Source organism: Mytilus edulis, chromosome 10 (assembly GCF_963676685.1).
Source record: "Mytilus edulis chromosome 10, xbMytEdul2.2, whole genome shotgun sequence".
Lineage (NCBI taxonomy): Eukaryota > Metazoa > Mollusca > Bivalvia > Mytilida > Mytilidae > Mytilus > Mytilus edulis.
The window spans coordinates 68,215,569-68,236,801 of record NC_092353.1 but is presented as its reverse complement, the minus strand read 5'-3'; the positions used below and the strand labels follow the sequence as shown (position 1 = coordinate 68,236,801).

The 21,233-nt window shown below is 33.6% G+C and overlaps 12 non-coding genes across 12 annotated transcripts; all 12 read right to left on the bottom strand.

The window, feature by feature from the left end:
* Nucleotides 1–301: 301 nt before the first annotated feature.
* Trnaf-gaa (transfer RNA phenylalanine (anticodon GAA)) lies at nt 302–374 on the bottom strand. Its single transcript has one exon. It is a non-coding gene; the product is annotated as a tRNA-Phe (tRNA).
* A 626-nt stretch (nt 375–1,000) lies between these two features.
* Nucleotides 1,001–1,073, bottom strand: Trnaf-gaa (transfer RNA phenylalanine (anticodon GAA)). The gene has a single exon. It is a non-coding gene; the product is annotated as a tRNA-Phe (tRNA).
* A 626-nt stretch (nt 1,074–1,699) lies between these two features.
* On the bottom strand, nt 1,700–1,772 carry Trnaf-gaa (transfer RNA phenylalanine (anticodon GAA)). Its single transcript has one exon. It is a non-coding gene; the product is annotated as a tRNA-Phe (tRNA).
* A 626-nt stretch (nt 1,773–2,398) lies between these two features.
* Nucleotides 2,399–2,471, bottom strand: Trnaf-gaa (transfer RNA phenylalanine (anticodon GAA)). The gene has a single exon. It is a non-coding gene; the product is annotated as a tRNA-Phe (tRNA).
* A 626-nt stretch (nt 2,472–3,097) lies between these two features.
* Trnaf-gaa (transfer RNA phenylalanine (anticodon GAA)) lies at nt 3,098–3,170 on the bottom strand. Its single transcript has one exon. It is a non-coding gene; the product is annotated as a tRNA-Phe (tRNA).
* Nucleotides 3,171–3,796: 626 nt separating this feature from the next.
* On the bottom strand, nt 3,797–3,869 carry Trnaf-gaa (transfer RNA phenylalanine (anticodon GAA)). The gene has a single exon. It is a non-coding gene; the product is annotated as a tRNA-Phe (tRNA).
* Nucleotides 3,870–4,495: 626 nt separating this feature from the next.
* On the bottom strand, nt 4,496–4,568 carry Trnaf-gaa (transfer RNA phenylalanine (anticodon GAA)). Its single transcript has one exon. It is a non-coding gene; the product is annotated as a tRNA-Phe (tRNA).
* A 626-nt stretch (nt 4,569–5,194) lies between these two features.
* On the bottom strand, nt 5,195–5,267 carry Trnaf-gaa (transfer RNA phenylalanine (anticodon GAA)). The gene has a single exon. It is a non-coding gene; the product is annotated as a tRNA-Phe (tRNA).
* A 2,893-nt stretch (nt 5,268–8,160) lies between these two features.
* On the bottom strand, nt 8,161–8,233 carry Trnaf-gaa (transfer RNA phenylalanine (anticodon GAA)). Its single transcript has one exon. It is a non-coding gene; the product is annotated as a tRNA-Phe (tRNA).
* A 626-nt stretch (nt 8,234–8,859) lies between these two features.
* Nucleotides 8,860–8,932, bottom strand: Trnaf-gaa (transfer RNA phenylalanine (anticodon GAA)). Its single transcript has one exon. It is a non-coding gene; the product is annotated as a tRNA-Phe (tRNA).
* A 4,460-nt stretch (nt 8,933–13,392) lies between these two features.
* On the bottom strand, nt 13,393–13,465 carry Trnaf-gaa (transfer RNA phenylalanine (anticodon GAA)). The gene has a single exon. It is a non-coding gene; the product is annotated as a tRNA-Phe (tRNA).
* Nucleotides 13,466–20,721: 7,256 nt separating this feature from the next.
* On the bottom strand, nt 20,722–20,794 carry Trnaf-gaa (transfer RNA phenylalanine (anticodon GAA)). The gene has a single exon. It is a non-coding gene; the product is annotated as a tRNA-Phe (tRNA).
* Between the last annotated feature and the right edge of the window lie 439 nt (nt 20,795–21,233).

The following is a 21,233-nucleotide window of genomic DNA, read 5'->3' as shown; positions in this document are numbered from 1 at the left end:
AAGAAAACAGTCAATCTTTCGTCGACGTTATCTTTCAACATCCGTGATTGACTTGACATCATAAAGGATCATCGCCAACGTTACCAAGTTAGATTAACGAACAGCTGAGCATTAGAAAGACATCACCGTTGAGCTGGTAAATGTGTGTTTTCTTCTCCCGTATCATGTGCACTGTTTCTGCAATCTGACATGCCATGTATAGTTACATCTAGTCATTCTATGGAGAAAAGTTTCTTTGGATTATCTTGCAAACTGAGTGGTGAGTAGCAAAAAATATCCTGCCAGCCGCCGGATTGTTCCGTGCCGGAACCCGGGATTGAACCGGGGGCCTTTAGATCTTCAGTCTAACGCTCTCCCAACTGAGCTATTCCGGCTGACATTGATTGTTTTGCAATTAGGTGGATTTATAGGTATTGAGCTGTTAAGACCAATGATATAATTACATGAAACTGAAAGTGCATGTGCATGTGCAAATTAAGAAAATTATTTTCTTGTGTTGAAAATTGTATGGATGGCTAAGGAATAAATTTAGAAATAACTATAGATACCAGTATAGTTTCAAACACGTGTTCTAAGAATATTTATCGCTCATTTCTATGTGAAAAAGTCCGTGTACATATTAACATTAAGATTTTAGCTTTAATAAATTAAAAGAAAAAAAAAAAAAAAACACACCCTGTTTTCTTCTTCCAAGAAGAGAAGAAAACAGTCAATCTTTCGTCGACGTTATCTTTCAACATCCGTGATTGACTTGACATCATAAAGGATCATCGCCAACGTTACCAAGTTAGATTAACGAACAGCTGAGCATTAGAAAGACATCACCGTTGAGCTGGTAAATGTGTGTTTTCTTCTCCCGTATCATGTGCACTGTTTCTGCAATCTGACATGCCATGTATAGTTACATCTAGTCATTCTATGGAGAAAAGTTTCTTTGGATTATCTTGCAAACTGAGTGGTGAGTAGCAAAAAATATCCTGCCAGCCGCCGGATTGTTCCGTGCCGGAACCCGGGATTGAACCGGGGGCCTTTAGATCTTCAGTCTAACGCTCTCCCAACTGAGCTATTCCGGCTGACATTGATTGTTTTGCAATTAGGTGCATTTATAGGTATTGAGCTGTTAAGACCAATGATATAATTACATGAAACTGAAAGTGCATGTGCATGTGCAAATTAAGAAAATTATTTTCTTGTGTTGAAAATTGTATGGATGGCTAAGGAATAAATTTAGAAATAACTATAGATACCAGTATAGTTTCAAACACGTGTTCTAAGAATATTTATCGCTCATTTCTATGTGAAAAAGTCCGTGTACATATTAACATTAAGATTTTAGCTTTAATAAATTAAAAGAAAAAAAAAAAAAAAACACACCCTGTTTTCTTCTTCCAAGAAGAGAAGAAAACAGTCAATCTTTCGTCGACGTTATCTTTCAACATCCGTGATTGACTTGACATCATAAAGGATCATCGCCAACGTTACCAAGTTAGATTAACGAACAGCTGAGCATTAGAAAGACATCACCGTTGAGCTGGTAAATGTGTGTTTTCTTCTCCCGTATCATGTGCACTGTTTCTGCAATCTGACATGCCATGTATAGTTACATCTAGTCATTCTATGGAGAAAAGTTTCTTTGGATTATCTTGCCAACTGAGTGGTGAGTAGCAAAAAATATCCTGCCAGCCGCCGGATTGTTCCGTGCCGGAACCCGGGATTGAACCGGGGGCCTTTAGATCTTCAGTCTAACGCTCTCCCAACTGAGCTATTCCGGCTGACATTGATTGTTTTGCAATTAGGTGCATTTATAGGTATTGAGCTGTTAAGACCAATGATATAATTACATGAAACTGAAAGTGCATGTGCATGTGCAAATTAAGAAAATTATTTTCTTGTGTTGAAAATTGTATGGATGGCTAAGGAATAAATTTAGAAATAACTATAGATACCAGTATAGTTTCAAACACGTGTTCTAAGAATATTTATCGCTCATTTCTATGTGAAAAAGTCCGTGTACATATTAACATTAAGATTTTAGCTTTAATAAATTAAAAGAAAAAAAAAAAAAAAACACACCCTGTTTTCTTCTTCCAAGAAGAGAAGAAAACAGTCAATCTTTCGTCGACGTTATCTTTCAACATCCGTGATTGACTTGACATCATAAAGGATCATCGCCAACGTTACCAAGTTAGATTAACGAACAGCTGAGCATTAGAAAGACATCACCGTTGAGCTGGTAAATGTGTGTTTTCTTCTCCCGTATCATGTGCACTGTTTCTGCAATCTGACATGCCATGTATAGTTACATCTAGTCATTCTATGGAGAAAAGTTTCTTTGGATTATCTTGCCAACTGAGTGGTGAGTAGCAAAAAATATCCTGCCAGCCGCCGGATTGTTCCGTGCCGGAACCCGGGATTGAACCGGGGGCCTTTAGATCTTCAGTCTAACGCTCTCCCAACTGAGCTATTCCGGCTGACATTGATTGTTTTGCAATTAGGTGCATTTATAGGTATTGAGCTGTTAAGACCAATGATATAATTACATGAAACTGAAAGTGCATGTGCATGTGCAAATTAAGAAAATTATTTTCTTGTGTTGAAAATTGTATGGATGGCTAAGGAATAAATTTAGAAATAACTATAGATACCAGTATAGTTTCAAACACGTGTTCTAAGAATATTTATCGCTCATTTCTATGTGAAAAAGTCCGTGTACATATTAACATTAAGATTTTAGCTTTAATAAATTAAAAGAAAAAAAAAAAAAAAACACACCCTGTTTTCTTCTTCCAAGAAGAGAAGAAAACAGTCAATCTTTCGTCGACGTTATCTTTCAACATCCGTGATTGACTTGACATCATAAAGGATCATCGCCAACGTTACCAAGTTAGATTAACGAACAGCTGAGCATTAGAAAGACATCACCGTTGAGCTGGTAAATGTGTGTTTTCTTCTCCCGTATCATGTGCACTGTTTCTGCAATCTGACATGCCATGTATAGTTACATCTAGTCATTCTATGGAGAAAAGTTTCTTTGGATTATCTTGCAAACTGAGTGGTGAGTAGCAAAAAATATCCTGCCAGCCGCCGGATTGTTCCGTGCCGGAACCCGGGATTGAACCGGGGGCCTTTAGATCTTCAGTCTAACGCTCTCCCAACTGAGCTATTCCGGCTGACATTGATTGTTTTGCAATTAGGTGCATTTATAGGTATTGAACTGTTAAGACCAATGATATAATTACATGAAACTGAAAGTGCATGTGCATGTGCAAATTAAGAAAATTATTTTCTTGTGTTGAAAATTGTATGGATGGCTAAGGAATAAATTTAGAAATAACTATAGATACCAGTATAGTTTCAAACACGTGTTCTAAGAATATTTATCGCTCATTTCTATGTGAAAAAGTCCGTGTACATATTAACATTAAGATTTTAGCTTTAATAAATTAAAAGAAAAAAAAAAAAAAAACACACCCTGTTTTCTTCTTCCAAGAAGAGAAGAAAACAGTCAATCTTTCGTCGACGTTATCTTTCAACATCCGTGATTGACTTGACATCATAAAGGATCATCGCCAACGTTACCAAGTTAGATTAACGAACAGCTGAGCATTAGAAAGACATCACCGTTGAGCTGGTAAATGTGTGTTTTCTTCTCCCGTATCATGTGCACTGTTTCTGCAATCTGACATGCCATGTATAGTTACATCTAGTCATTCTATGGAGAAAAGTTTCTTTGGATTATCTTGCAAACTGAGTGGTGAGTAGCAAAAAATATCCTGCCAGCCGCCGGATTGTTCCGTGCCGGAACCCGGGATTGAACCGGGGGCCTTTAGATCTTCAGTCTAACGCTCTCCCAACTGAGCTATTCCGGCTGACATTGATTGTTTTGCAATTAGGTGGATTTATAGGTATTGAGCTGTTAAGACCAATGATATAATTACATGAAACTGAAAGTGCATGTGCATGTGCAAATTAAGAAAATTATTTTCTTGTGTTGAAAATTGTATGGATGGCTAAGGAATAAATTTAGAAATAACTATAGATACCAGTATAGTTTCAAACACGTGTTCTAAGAATATTTATCGCTCATTTCTATGTGAAAAAGTCCGTGTACATATTAACATTAAGATTTTAGCTTTAATAAATTAAAAGAAAAAAAAAAAAAAAACACACCCTGTTTTCTTCTTCCAAGAAGAGAAGAAAACAGTCAATCTTTCGTCGACGTTATCTTTCAACATCCGTGATTGACTTGACATCATAAAGGATCATCGCCAACGTTACCAAGTTAGATTAACGAACAGCTGAGCATTAGAAAGACATCACCGTTGAGCTGGTAAATGTGTGTTTTCTTCTCCCGTATCATGTGCACTGTTTCTGCAATCTGACATGCCATGTATAGTTACATCTAGTCATTCTATGGAGAAAAGTTTCTTTGGATTATCTTGCAAACTGAGTGGTGAGTAGCAAAAAATATCCTGCCAGCCGCCGGATTGTTCCGTGCCGGAACCCGGGATTGAACCGGGGGCCTTTAGATCTTCAGTCTAACGCTCTCCCAACTGAGCTATTCCGGCTGACATTGATTGTTTTGCAATTAGGTGCATTTATAGGTATTGAGCTGTTAAGACCAATGATATAATTACATGAAACTGAAAGTGCATGTGCATGTGCAAATTAAGAAAATTATTTTCTTGTGTTGAAAATTGTATGGATGGCTAAGGAATAAATTTAGAAATAACTATAGATACCAGTATAGTTTCAAACACGTGTTCTAAGAATATTTATCGCTCATTTCTATGTGAAAAAGTCCGTGTACATATTAACATTAAGATTTTAGCTTTAATAAATTAAAAGAAAAAAAAAAAAAAAACACACCCTGTTTTCTTCTTCCAAGAAGAGAAGAAAACAGTCAATCTTTCGTCGACGTTATCTTTCAACATCCGTGATTGACTTGACATCATAAAGGATCATCGCCAACGTTACCAAGTTAGATTAACGAACAGCTGAGCATTAGAAAGACATCACCGTTGAGCTGGTAAATGTGTGTTTTCTTCTCCCGTATCATGTGCACTGTTTCTGCAATCTGACATGCCATGTATAGTTACATCTAGTCATTCTATGGAGAAAAGTTTCTTTGGCTTATCTTGCAAACTGAGTGGTGAGTAGCAAAAAATATCCTGCCAGCCGCCGGATTGTTCCGTGCCGGAACCCGGGATTGAACCGGGGGCCTTTAGATCTTCAGTCTAACGCTCTCCCAACTGAGCTATTCCGGCTGACATTGATTGTTTTGCAATTAGGTGCATTTATAGGTATTGAGCTGTTAAGACCAATGATATAATTACATGAAACTGAAAGTGCATGTGCATGTGCAAATTAAGAAAATTATTTTCTTGTGTTGAAAATTGTATGGATGGCTAAGGAATAAATTTAGAAATAACTATAGATACCAGTATAGTTTCAAACACGTGTTCTAAGAATATTTATCGCTCATTTCTATGTGAAAAAGTCCGTGTACATATTAACATTAAGATTTTAGCTTTAATAAATTAAAAGAAAAAAAAAAAAAAAACACACCCTGTTTTCTTCTTCCAAGAAGAGAAGAAAACAGTCAATCTTTCGTCGACGTTATCTTTCAACATCCGTGATTGACTTGACATCATAAAGGATCATCGCCAACGTTACCAAGTTAGATTAACGAACAGCTGAGCATTAGAAAGACATCACCGTTGAGCTGGTAAATGTGTGTTTTCTTCTCCCGTATCATGTGCACTGTTTCTGCAATCTGACATGCCATGTATAGTTACATCTAGTCATTCTATGGAGAAAAGTTTCTTTGGCTTATCTTGCAAACTGAGTGGTGAGTAGCAAAAAATATCCTGCCAGCCGCCGGATTGTTCCGTGCCGGAACCCGGGATTGAACCGGGGGCCTTTAGATCTTCAGTCTAACGCTCTTTTTTTTTTTTATCTTTATTATGATCACACTTCATATATACATATCACAGTTTGAAAATACACATATAAATGAAAACATTCATATAACTTATTGTCCTGTCTCTGAAATGATAACATTCGACATTTTATATAACAATATTGCGTGAAATATTTTCCACTAACTTCGAATTCACTGTCAGATTATAGAACTTTTTCTTTATTTTTTCCTTTTTTTCTTTTTATATAAAACAATAAAAAAAAACAACATTTGAAACAATTCAAGAAAAAAAAAAACATTAAATGTTTACATACGCAAAAGTTCTATTTTAATTTTATTTTCCATGTGATACATAAAAAACGGTTGGTTTCCAGACCAGAATATTGATTCACCGGCACAAAAATTATTTAATAAAATTTCCGTGTATAAACATATATTGTTTTCCATCTTAACTGTTTATTAATCGAAACATCATGAACACAGTCTATATTTCTCCGCGTATCTTTCCATCCTTGGAATGTCACGTACGTAACAGTCAATGTCACAAGTGTCCCATTTTCTTACGTCGTTAAATCTATTAACGCAATACATTGCGTTTTCAAAGTCCGATTTCTCGCTGACCAAATTTACATGTCTGATTTCTCGTGTCGCTATACTACACATAACTACGGTGTCTCTGTTTTTCACTTTTCCTATTATGCAACTTCCGTCAGATCGTCTATTAAATACAATTTTGTGATAATAACTGTCTGTACTAAGATTGTTCCCAGTAATTATCAATTTCGGATCGATTGTTTTTATTTCGTCTTTTTCATTATTTTCTATATTTTCAACTTCGGTGTATACATTCTTTTTATTTCTCGAACCGTTACACACTATTCTTCCCGTTATTTCATTGTCCTTACTTGTTTTGACCAGCGATACACTAATCGGCTGAACACCTTTCATCACAACCGGTTGAACAACATTCCTTACAGGTGTAATGTTTATCTGCTCGGGGGCTACTAATGGGAGATCTAAATGACCATCGTATTGTAATTCACCTTCCGAGTCCATTATAACTTCTGAATTATCCTGATTATCGCCATTAAATGTCTTATCAACGTCATTGTTTGTATTTTCTGCTCTTTCCTTCCATGTTTTCATCCTTTTATTGTCTCTCTCTCTATTTGATCTTGACTTATGTTTTACTCCACGATTCACGTGTATTAAATCACCTCTTGTCCAAACCAATGAAATGCGCATTTTGTCACCTAAATAATGAGAATTCCATGTCAGTTGCTCATAATCATCAATAATACTGTTAATTAAGGCGACTAAAGGCTTCGGCAATTTTTCCATAATGATTTCCCTGATAGGTACCTCAATTTTCACAAGAAGAATAGTAAAGTTCACAAAACAACAATAAAACGCAAAATAATTCTCAAAAATGTCAGTAATTTAACTTACATTACTGTTATAATAGTTATATTTACTAAATCCGGCTGGTAATATCCAAATCCTATAGAAATAATAACACAATAACAGGAGCAATAAATTGTACGTCTATATCAATGTAAGGTGCACTCGACCGCCTTCAGTCTAACGCTCTCCCAACTGAGCTATTCCGGCTGACATTGATTGTTTTGCAATTAGGTGCATTTATAGGTATTGAGCTGTTAAGACCAATGATATAATTACATGAAACTGAAAGTGCATGTGCATGTGCAAATTAAGAAAATTATTTTCTTGTGTTGAAAATTGTATGGATGGCTAAGGAATAAATTTAGAAATAACTATAGATACCAGTATAGTTTCAAACACGTGTTCTAAGAATATTTATCGCTCATTTCTATGTGAAAAAGTCCGTGTACATATTAACATTAAGATTTTAGCTTTAATAAATTAAAAGAAAAAAAAAAAAAAAACACACCCTGTTTTCTTCTTCCAAGAAGAGAAGAAAACAGTCAATCTTTCGTCGACGTTATCTTTCAACATCCGTGATTGACTTGACATCATAAAGGATCATCGCCAACGTTACCAAGTTAGATTAACGAACAGCTGAGCATTAGAAAGACATCACCGTTGAGCTGGTAAATGTGTGTTTTCTTCTCCCGTATCATGTGCACTGTTTCTGCAATCTGACATGCCATGTATAGTTACATCTAGTCATTCTATGGAGAAAAGTTTCTTTGGATTATCTTGCAAACTGAGTGGTGAGTAGCAAAAAATATCCTGCCAGCCGCCGGATTGTTCCGTGCCGGAACCCGGGATTGAACCGGGGGCCTTTAGATCTTCAGTCTAACGCTCTCCCAACTGAGCTATTCCGGCTGACATTGATTGTTTTGCAATTAGGTGCATTTATAGGTATTGAGCTGTTAAGACCAATGATATAATTACATGAAACTGAAAGTGCATGTGCATGTGCAAATTAAGAAAATTATTTTCTTGTGTTGAAAATTGTATGGATGGCTAAGGAATAAATTTAGAAATAACTATAGATACCAGTATAGTTTCAAACACGTGTTCTAAGAATATTTATCGCTCATTTCTATGTGAAAAAGTCCGTGTACATATTAACATTAAGATTTTAGCTTTAATAAATTAAAAGAAAAAAAAAAAAAAAACACACCCTGTTTTCTTCTTCCAAGAAGAGAAGAAAACAGTCAATCTTTCGTCGACGTTATCTTTCAACATCCGTGATTGACTTGACATCATAAAGGATCATCGCCAACGTTACCAAGTTAGATTAACGAACAGCTGAGCATTAGAAAGACATCACCGTTGAGCTGGTAAATGTGTGTTTTCTTCTCCCGTATCATGTGCACTGTTTCTGCAATCTGACATGCCATGTATAGTTACATCTAGTCATTCTATGGAGAAAAGTTTCTTTGGATTATCTTGCAAACTGAGTGGTGAGTAGCAAAAAATATCCTGCCAGCCGCCGGATTGTTCCGTGCCGGAACCCGGGATTGAACCGGGGGCCTTTAGATCTTCAGTCTAACGCTCTCCCAACTGAGCTATTCCGGCTGACATTGATTGTTTTGCAATTAGGTGCATTTATAGGTATTGAGCTGTTAAGACCAATGATATAATTACATGAAACTGAAAGTGCATGTGCATGTGCAAATTAAGAAAATTATTTTCTTGTGTTGAAAATTGTATGGATGGCTAAGGAATAAATTTAGAAATAACTATAGATACCAGTATAGTTTCAAACACGTGTTCTAAGAATATTTATCGCTCATTTCTATGTGAAAAAGTCCGTGTACATATTAACATTAAGATTTTAGCTTTAATAAATTAAAAGAAAAAAAAAAAAAAAACACACCCTGTTTTCTTCTTCCAAGAAGAGAAGAAAACAGTCAATCTTTCGTCGACGTTATCTTTCAACATCCGTGATTGACTTGACATCATAAAGGATCATCGCCAACGTTACCAAGTTAGATTAACGAACAGCTGAGCATTAGAAAGACATCACCGTTGAGCTGGTAAATGTGTGTTTTCTTCTCCCGTATCATGTGCACTGTTTCTGCAATCTGACATGCCATGTATAGTTACATCTAGTCATTCTATGGAGAAAAGTTTCTTTGGATTATCTTGCAAACTGAGTGGTGAGTAGCAAAAAATATCCTGCCAGCCGCCGGATTGTTCCGTGCCGGAACCCGGGATTGAACCGGGGGCCTTTAGGTGTCATACCACCAATTACTCCCTCAAATTTAGAACGTATGTGAAAGTAGGCCTACTCGGACAAAAAAAAGTGCATTTGATGTCATTGTTCACCTAAACTAACTAACAAATTTGCAGAAATGAAAGTTTTGTTGAAAGAGAAATATATTAAGACCATTTTGAGCCAAAATTTACCTGTCTATGAGTTTGCATTAAAAATTGAGGATTAATGCGCTCCATAGTATACTAATTTAAGATTTCCAGAAAACCGAGGGTTATTTTTAGTGGTACCTCCTTTCGGAAGCTCTCTGCTTTCTTATATGATTTTGAATGCATGTTGAAAATTGGCATGCAGAAAGGTGACACCTGTACAATTCAGGATATACCTAGTTTCTATGAAGTTAAACTTAAGGTAAAATATTTAGAAAGCAGTGAAAATTGCAAAATTTGGTTGAACAGATAGGGACTTTTAATTGGTGGTATGACACCTTTAAGCAAAATGCGGTGAAACATCAAAATCAGAAAACAATTGTTTTTTTTTGTCTTTACTGATCATTTGAGATAATAGTAGCCACATTTCAATCTTTTTGGGGGTAAAATGTCACATATTGCAAATTTAGAGCCTAAATCTTGAGTTTGTCCTATTTTTAGCTTTTCCCATCCTGACAATATGCTTTTATATAAAATATGTCCTAAATAATGTTATAAATGCACAGAAAGTTATTCTGTGGTGTTAAACATTGAAACATAAGTTGTTTACTACCCCCAAAAAAATTTTGTCATGCAGATTTAATGAAATTATTTGATTTTTACCCCTTATAGCATTGCGTCATACTATGTACTTGGCAGATAGCATAGCCTAATGTAAGCACTGCAGAAACTCACAAAAGCACCATTTATTATTCCAAATGAAATTTTTATATCTTAAATTTTATTAACTGATGTAAATAAACACAGTTAAATGACCATGACTGCACTTTTGATCAATTTGTAGTACTTTACTGACACCAGATGAAAAAAAGGGGGGTCAATATTCCTTGACACTTCAATACCTTGGATTTTTTACTAAATTCATTGCAAAAATTGTTGGAAGTCTTTAAAGAAGTAGAACAAACAAGAAAAAATCAGCAAACAATGATCTTGATATTGAAAGTTTATGTTCCTGTAGCCCAAAATGAAATTTTCAAGTATTTTCTATCAAAGTCATACATTACAGTCAGTTTAAATTGAGCTGTGAAATTTTTATTATAAGTCCCATAATGCTCAGATAGGCTGTTTTAAACTACAAATTGACTAAGGATTAAGAATAAAGCAAAATAAAAGATTTCTAATCAACTTTTTTGTCTCTTTAGGTGTCATACCACCAATTACTCCCTCAAATTTAGAACGTATGTGAAAGTAGGCCTACTCGGACAAAAAAAAGTGCATTTGATGTCATTGTTCACCTAAACTAACTAACAAATTTGCAGAAATGAAAGTTTTGTTGAAAGAGAAATATATTAAGACCATTTTGAGCCAAAATTTACCTGTCTATGAGTTTGCATTAAAAATTGAGGATTAATGCGCTCCATAGTATACTAATTTAAGATTTCCAGAAAACCGAGGGTTATTTTTAGTGGTACCTCCTTTCGGAAGCTCTCTGCTTTCTTATATGATTTTGAATGCATGTTGAAAATTGGCATGCAGAAAGGTGACACCTGTACAATTCAGGATATACCTAGTTTCTATGAAGTTAAACTTAAGGTAAAATATTTAGAGAGCAGTGAAAATTGCAAAATTTGGTTGAACAGATAGGGACTTTTAATTGGTGGTATGACACCTTTAAGCAAAATGCGGTGAAACATCAAAATCAGAAAACAATTGTTTTTTTTTGTCTTTACTGATCATTTGAGATAATAGTAGCCACATTTCAATCTTTTTGGGGGTAAAATGTCACATATTGCAAATTTAGAGCCTAAATCTTGAGTTTGTCCTATTTTTAGCTTTTCCCATCCTGACAATATGCTTTTATATAAAATATGTCCTAAATAATGTTATAAATGCACAGAAAGTTATTCTGTGGTGTTAAACATTGAAACATAAGTTGTTTACTACCCCCAAAAAAATTTTGTCATGCAGATTTAATGAAATTATTTGATTTTTACCCCTTATAGCATTGCGTCATACTATGTACTTGGCAGATAGCATAGCCTAATGTAAGCACTGCAGAAACTCACAAAAGCACCATTTATTATTCCAAATGAAATTTTTATATCTTAAATTTTATTAACTGATGTAAATAAACACAGTTAAATGACCATGACTGCACTTTTGATCAATTTGTAGTACTTTACTGACACCAGATGAAAAAAAGGGGGGTCAATATTCCTTGACACTTCAATACCTTGGATTTTTTACTAAATTCATTGCAAAAATTGTTGGAAGTCTTTAAAGAAGTAGAACAAACAAGAAAAAATCAGCAAACAATGATCTTGATATTGAAAGTTTATGTTCCTGTAGCCCAAAATGAAATTTTCAAGTATTTTCTATCAAAGTCATACATTACAGTCAGTTTAAATTGAGCTGTGAAATTTTTATTATAAGTCCCATAATGCTCAGATAGGCTGTTTTAAACTACAAATTGACTAAGGATTAAGAATAAAGCAAAATAAAAGATTTCTAATCAACTTTTTTGTCTCTTTAGGTGTCATACCACCAATTACTCCCTCAAATTTAGAACGTATGTGAAAGTAGGCCTACTCGGACAAAAAAAAGTGCATTTGATGTCATTGTTCACCTAAACTAACTAACAAATTTGCAGAAATGAAAGTTTTGTTGAAAGAGAAATATATTAAGACCATTTTGAGCCAAAATTTACCTGTCTATGAGTTTGCATTAAAAATTGAGGATTAATGCGCTCCATAGTATACTAATTTAAGATTTCCAGAAAACCGAGGGTTATTTTTAGTGGTACCTCCTTTCGGAAGCTCTCTGCTTTCTTATATGATTTTGAATGCATGTTGAAAATTGGCATGCAGAAAGGTGACACCTGTACAATTCAGGATATACCTAGTTTCTATGAAGTTAAACTTAAGGTAAAATATTTAGAAAGCAGTGAAAATTGCAAAATTTGGTTGAACAGATAGGGACTTTTAATTGGTGGTATGACACCTTTAGATCTTCAGTCTAACGCTCTCCCAACTGAGCTATTCCGGCTGACATTGATTGTTTTGCAATTAGGTGCATTTATAGGTATTGAGCTGTTAAGACCAATGATATAATTACATGAAACTGAAAGTGCATGTGCATGTGCAAATTAAGAAAATTATTTTCTTGTGTTGAAAATTGTATGGATGGCTAAGGAATAAATTTAGAAATAACTATAGATACCAGTATAGTTTCAAACACGTGTTCTAAGAATATTTATCGCTCATTTCTATGTGAAAAAGTCCGTGTACATATTAACATTAAGATTTTAGCTTTAATAAATTAAAAGAAAAAAAAAAAAAAAACACACCCTGTTTTCTTCTTCCAAGAAGAGAAGAAAACAGTCAATCTTTCGTCGACGTTATCTTTCAACATCCGTGATTGACTTGACATCATAAAGGATCATCGCCAACGTTACCAAGTTAGATTAACGAACAGCTGAGCATTAGAAAGACATCACCGTTGAGCTGGTAAATGTGTGTTTTCTTCTCCCGTATCATGTGCACTGTTTCTGCAATCTGACATGCCATGTATAGTTACATCTAGTCATTCTATGGAGAAAAGTTTCTTTGGATTATCTTGCAAACTGAGTGGTGAGTAGCAAAAAATATCCTGCCAGCCGCCGGATTGTTCCGTGCCGGAACCCGGGATTGAACCGGGGGCCTTTAGATCTTCAGTCTAACGCTCTCCCAACTGAGCTATTCCGGCTGACATGGATTGTTCTGCAATTAGGTGGATTTATAGGTATTGAGCTGTTAAGACCAATGATATAATTACATGAAACTGAAAGTGCATGTGCATGTGCAAATTAAGAAAATTATTTTCTTGTGTTGGAAATTGTATGGATGGCTAAGGAATAAATTTAGAAATAACTATAGATACCAGTATAGTTTCAAACACGTGTTCTAAGAATATTTATCGTTCATTTCTATGTGAAAAAGTCCGTGTACATATTAACATTAAGATTTTAGCTTTAATAAATCAGTAAAAGAAAAAAAAAGAAAAAAAACACACCCTGTTTTCTTCTTCCAAGAAGAGAAGAAAACAGTCAATCTTTCGTCGACGTTATCTTTCAACATCCGTGATTGACTTGACATCATAAAGGATCATCGCCAACGTTACCAAGTTAGATTAACGAACAGCTGAGCATTAGAAAGACATCACCGTTGAGCTGGTAAATGTGTGTTTTCTTCTCCCGTATCATGTGCACTGTTTCTGCAATCTGACATGCCATGTATAGTTACATCTAGTCATTCTATGGAGAAAAGTTTCTTTGGATTATCTTGCAAACTGAGTGGTGAGTAGCAAAAAATATCCTGCCAGCCGCCGGATTGTTCCGTGCCGGAACCCGGGATTGAACCGGGGGCCTTTAGATCTTCAGTCTAACGCTCTTTTTTTTCTCTTGATAAAATTTTATTCAGATAATACATATAAAAAGAATAATCAGGCTATACTCCTGAAAATTCACATTATCACAATATAAGCTTGTAAGATTACAACTTCAATCATATGTAATATATTCACAATTAATAACACATGATAATTATCACACTAGAAATCAATTTGAATTTGATTGTCTCTAATAATTAATACTGGATTATTTTCACTATAATACTTTTCAAATAATTGTAGCGCATTGTTGCGTTTATAATGTTCATAAGCATAGTTCACATTTTTAACCAGAGTAGACTTAAAGTATTGTTCTATGTCTATAATCTTATTTTCTAACATTGCAATATTTCGTCTTTTTACAATACAAAATCTTCTTATTGCTAATACACTATTTACAAAATAGTAATTAATATATTTATTTTGTTTTGTCAAACCAAACATACACATGAACTCAAAACTAAGGTCATTTATATAACTGCCTGAACTCTTATACAAAATATTGTGTAAAAAATTCTTTACAAAATCATTGAAGCGAGTTAACATCGTACACTCTAAAATCAGGTGATTTAAATTCTCAGGTAGAGTTGAGCAAATAGGACAAAGTGAGTCCTTTGTAATACGGCATTTAAATAGCCTTTCTTTTGTAAATATAATACGGTGAAAAACTTTAAATGCCACCTCGCGACAATCGCTTTGTAAAAAAGAAAAATTCATGATTTTCTGGATCTTTCTTAGGTCAAAATCTGCGTACATCAAACGCCATCGTGATACAGATTTAGGTTCTCTAGAAAGCTTTGATACAAGCATTCGATAATAAAAATTCGTCGTGGATGGAAGTGAACAAATTTGGACGCCATCTTTAATCATGGGTTTTAACACAGGAGTTTTACTAACATGCACATTTGCTTCAACTAGCACTTTATACTCATCAGGTATTGTTTCTAACACATTTCTAACTGCATGTAACATTTTATTTTCCGAAACTTCCGGAAATTTTTCTAATACAATCTCTTGAATATAACTTTCTTTCAAGAAACCTGGTTTACATTCATATGCGATGTCTTTTATTTTACATACACCTGCTTCAATAAATGTCCTAAGATATAACATTTTATTACCATTTGTAATATTTGGATTTAGAAAAAGCGGAATATCAAAAACATTTTCTGAATTAACTTCAATATCTACATTTTCACAAATACTTTGCCATGACAAAATCAGACTTTGATAAAATTCTGGTAATGCATCTATTTTTCTTTTTCGGAGATCACAGAATAAAATTTCAATTCCAAGATTCATATTTTCAAACTTAGAAAAGAAATAAAGACAAGTTTGTTTCCATATAGCACAGTAGTTTTCATCCAACAGTCTACTCAAATATTTTAATCTAAAAGCATACATTTTCTGCATAATATCAGGAAAATTCAATCCTCCGTCAACTACTTTATTGATAATAACCTCATATGCTACAAGAGGAGGTTTATTATTCCATAAAAATTCTAAACATTTCTTTTTTATAAGTATGCAATACTTTTCAGGTATATTTACAACCATTAATGTATACCACAGTTTACTCATAAGTAAGGCACTAATAACACTTACTCTTCCATGAAGAGTTAAATGCCTCATTTTCCAAAAATTCAGGAGTTTTGTAATTGATTGTACTTTACCTTCCCAATTCAATTTTTCACATAATGTTTTATTTTTTCCCACCCATATTCCTAATAACTGTAAGACTTCATCACATTCTTTTATTTTCCAAATTTTTAAATCATTTGAACAAATTTTCCCTTTTCCAAGTGCTAAAACTTCTGATTTTTCTTTATTCAATTTTGCACCCGATGCTTTTTCGTACAATTCTAGTACCCGAAATGTTTCACTAACTGATTTTTTGTCCACTAAGGTCAAAGTTGTATCGTCAGCATGTACAAAAACCTTTTCTTCAACATTTGTATTTGGTATTACAACACCTCTTATCTCACAATTTTTCTTAATAGCAATACTCAATGGTTCTGCTAACAAAACATATAACAGAGCCGAAATGGGACACCCCTGTTTGACAGAGTTTTTCAATCTAAAGTATGGAGTCAAAAATCCATTACATTTAACTGAACTAAAAATGTTGGTGTAAAATATTTTTATCCATTTTTTGAATTTATTACCAAATCCAAATTTATCCAAAACTGCAAAAAGATACTCGTGTCCAGCTCTGTCAAATGCTTTTTCTTGATCTAATTTTAATAAATAACATTCTATATCATCCATTTCTACTAAATCCATAAAATCCCTAACACTAACAACTGTATCAGATATATCTTTTCCTAGAATACAACAGCTTTGATTTGGTGAAATAACTTTTGGTAGTACATACTTAAATCTATTTGCCATTACTCTGGCAAGTATTTTGTAGTCAACATTCAACAAGCTAATTGGCCTAAAGTTTTTCAAATCTGATTGATCACCTTTGTTTTTAAAAATTATATTTATATTCCCATATCTCATAGATCTAGATAATTCTTCATTTTCCTCAATACTTTGATAAATATAGAGTAATACATGCTTTAATTCATTGAAAAAATACAAATAAAATTCTGCAGTTATACCATCTGGTCCAGGTGTTTTCCCTTTTTTCATACCTTTTAAGGATTTTTCAATTTCCTCAATACTAATTTCATCATCACACATTTCTACATCTTCATCATCAATTTTTACATTAACATTATTCAATAATTCATCAACTGAATGCATATCAATACTAACACAAGAAAACAAATGTTTATAATAATCAAGTATAACATCAAGTAAATCATTTGTTTCTGTAACAATTTTCCCATCACAATCTTTTATTTCACTTATCACATTCTTATTCTGTCGATACTTTTCTAATTTCAAAAAATATGCAGTATTTCTATCACTTTCTAAAGCCCACTGTGACTTTGATCTTAAAATTGCACCTTGACATTTATATGTTTCAATATCTTCTAATTGCGTTTGCAATTCTAAAAATTGTTCACTGTCTATCTGAATACCATTTGCAGATTTTACTGATAATTCTTGAATTTTATTCTGCAATTTATAATATTCCCTGTTTAATTCTTTTTGCTTTTCTTTGCCATAAATTTGGCTTAATCTTTTAATTGTAAATTTTAAATTATCCCACCAAATTAAGGGATTTGACACATAAAAATCTGACCCAATTTCATTTGCAAATAATCTCTTCATTTTATCAATAAATAACTCATCTTGTAAAAATGAATTATTAAAAACCCACACACCTGGACCTCTTTCTACATTACAAAAATCTATCTTCATGCTGACGATACTATGATCACTAAAACTAGTATCCTTATAATGAATATTCTTAATACAAGATTTTAAATCTAATGACACTAGAAAATAGTCTATTCTGCTTTGGGTTAAAAACCCTTGTACAACCTGTTTTCTAGAAAAAACTTTTGTATTAACATTTCTATTTCTCCAAATATCATATAATTCTTTTTCTTGCATAAAATTACATAAGGATTTTACAGCCTTATCATTACAATGCATGGTTTTACCACTCTTATCCAAACTTGATAATGTAGTATTAAAATCTCCAGCAACTAATACATATTTTCCTTTACTAATTTTTTGTTTACACTTTAAGAAAAACTCATATCTTTCATTTACATTATTTGGTGCATATATATTATAAATGTCAATTAATTTATCATTAATTGTCCCTTTTATATGAATAAATCTTCCATTATCATTTTCCACTTCTAAAAAAATGTTTTTTAATTTCTTACTAACAAGAATAGCAACACCTTGACGGTTATTACCACTATTACTATAAAAAATATCTCCATCCCAAATAGTTTTATCTCTTTTAATTCTTTCTACAAACAAATCATTCCAAAATGTTTCTTGTAAACATATAATATCATAAAATCTTTCATTACACAATGAAAAAATACAATTCCTCTTATTGCTATCACAAAGTCCGTTACAATTAAGACTTATAACATTAAACATAGCCATTACTATAAAAAATATATTGAATATTATATAATATTTACAATCCATTTTTATTTGTTTCTATTTTTTTTTTGATGTGCCAACATAGCAGCTCTTACATTAACCTTAACTTTCAATAACTTTCGTCTTGCATTTTTTTTAAATATATTTTTGCATTTGTCTTCTACACTAGCCCACTCACTTTCTTCATCAGTCAATGGGTCAGTGTCCATACTTATTCCATCTAATTCACCAAATACATCATCATCTCCTCCCTGGCTGCATTTTTGTTCCAGAGAGGGGATGTTACTAATTTTCTCATCATTAACATTTGTTTCACATGAAACATTTTCATTCATAATTTCATTTGTACTTAACAATACATTACATTTACTAATATTGCTATTAACAGTTACAATATGTCCTTCTGAAATCTGCTCACTGTCTTTATTCGTCATCTCGGTCGCGATCTTTGTCTTTACACCATTGTCGGTCGCGATCTTTGTCTGTTCACTATTGTCAGTCGCGATCTTTGTCTTTTCACCATTTTCGGACGCGATATCAACGGTCTCTGTTACATCATCTGCCATGGCTTCATCAGCGTCTGTATATTCATCATCATCATCTTCATCTCCATTACCAATACCATCACCAATTGCTCCATCTCCATTACCATTACCATTTCTGTTAACGTCATCTCCATTCCAATCCTCACCATTAGCTTCTATATCATCACACATGATATCACTTGTGTGTACATCGGCAACAACTTTTACCACCTTTGACTTTTTCACATCATCACTGGTTCCCTGTTCCGAACTTATGACTGAGGGACCAACATCTAACGTATTCCCACTAATCAAGTCATTTTCACTTTCTTTTAATTCTGTATTGTTTTCTTCACTACTGGTGATAATTTCTTGATATTTTCTTTTGTGGTCCGAAACTCTGCCCCAAGGTGTTTTTCTTTTTCCTTCGGGTATATGACCAAATCCTTCTCCGAAATAACGCTTTCTCGTTAAACAATCGCAATCACTGTATGGCCTTAGGCAACTCTTACACTTATTCTCTAAACAGTTTTTACTAATATGTCCTTGTTGACCACATTTAAAACATTTAAATTCTGGACAATCTTTGTATAAATGTTCAGCACTATAACAACCCGAACAAACTTTGACCTGGTCATTATGAATAACCCTATAATATGCTGTTTCCTTCCCGCTAACTGTAAATTTCATAGAATACGGTATTGAGGCAAGTGTAGGTGGTAATTTTACTTTAAAAACCCTAGTACCATCATATACATTCGATCTACTGCTCATTTTTCTTTTCCTAATGTCAGTTACTATTTCAACACCCATTCTATCAAATCTATCAATTATTTCTTCATCTGTTACGTACATGCTCATATTGAAAATTGACACAATTCTAAATACTGATACTAGTTCATTTACACTAATGGATTTACCTTGTATAAATAAACCGTCTCCTGATATTTCTCCTACATTTCTCCTTTCCCGCATTACTACTTCATAATTGTTATCATTCTTGGGAACACACGCTAGCACCGATCCTACACCACATTTCTTTTCAATTTCATCTATCACTAATTCTGGGGTAATCACTTTAGTACTGCCAACATTCACACGAACAGTTTGTTCCTTTGAATAATTGTCATCCAAAGGGTACGTTTTGTCACCCATCCCGGGTGACAAAACAAAGTCTTTTTCAACAAAAAAGTTGAAAAAATCAAACGATATTAAGGTATATTATCACATTCTGACACAAAATATACAAATTCACATATACGATGACTTGGAAAAACACAGTTTTTGAATTAGATTGACTCTCTCGATATAAACACCTGTTTACTCTTTCATAGGTCAACCGGAAGTCTCAGTTTTAGATCTTCAGTCTAACGCTCTCCCAACTGAGCTATTCCGGCTGACATGGATTGTTCTGCAATTAGGTGGATTTATAGGTATTGAGCTGTTAAGACCAATGATATAATTACATGAAACTGAAAGTGCATGTGCATGTGCAAATTAAGAAAATTATTTTCTTGTGTTGGAAATTGTATGGATGGCTAAGGAATAAATTTAGAAATAACTATAGATACCAGTATAGTTTCAAACACGTGTTCTAAGAATATTTATCGTTCATTTCTATGTGAAAAAGTCCGTGTACATATTAACATTAAGATTTTAGCTTTAATAAATCAGTAAAAGAAAAAAAAAGAAAAAAAACACACCCTGTTTTCTTCTTCCAAGAAGAGAAGAAAACAGTCAATCTTTCGTCGACGTTATCTTTCAACATCCGTGATTGACTTGACATCATAAAGGATCATCGCCAACGTTACCAAGTTAGATTAACGAACAGCTGAGCATTAGAAAGACATCACCGTTGAGCTGGTAAATGTGTGTTTTCTTCTCCCGTATCATGTGCACTGTTTCTGCAATCTGACATGCCATGTATAGTTACATCTAGTCATTCTATGGAGAAAAGTTTCTTTGGATTATCTTGCAAACTGAGTGGTGAGTAGCAAAAAATATCCTGCCAGCCGCCGGATTGTTCCGTGCCGGAACCCGGGATTGAACCGGGGGCCTTTAGATCTTCAGTCTAACGCTCTCCCAACTGAGCTATTCCGGCTGACATGGATTGTTCTGCAATTACAATGTAGGTGCATTTATAGGTATTGAGCTGTTAAGACCAATGATATAATTACATGAAACTGAAAGTGCATGTGCATGTGCAAATTAAGAAAATTATTTTCTTGTGTTGGAAATTGTATGGATGGCTAAGGAATAAATTTAGAAATAACTATAGATACCAGTATAGTTTCAAATACGTGTTCTAAGAATATTTATCGTTCATTTCTATGTGAAAAAGTCCGTGTACATATTAACATTAAGATTTTAGCTTTAATAAATCAGTAAAAGAAAAAAAAAGAAAAAAAACACACCCTGTTTTCTTCTTCCAAGAAGAGAAGAAAACAGTCAATCTTTCGTCGACGTTATCTTTCAACATCCGTGATTGACTTGACATCATAAAGGATCATCGCCAACGTTACCAAGTTAGATTAACGAAC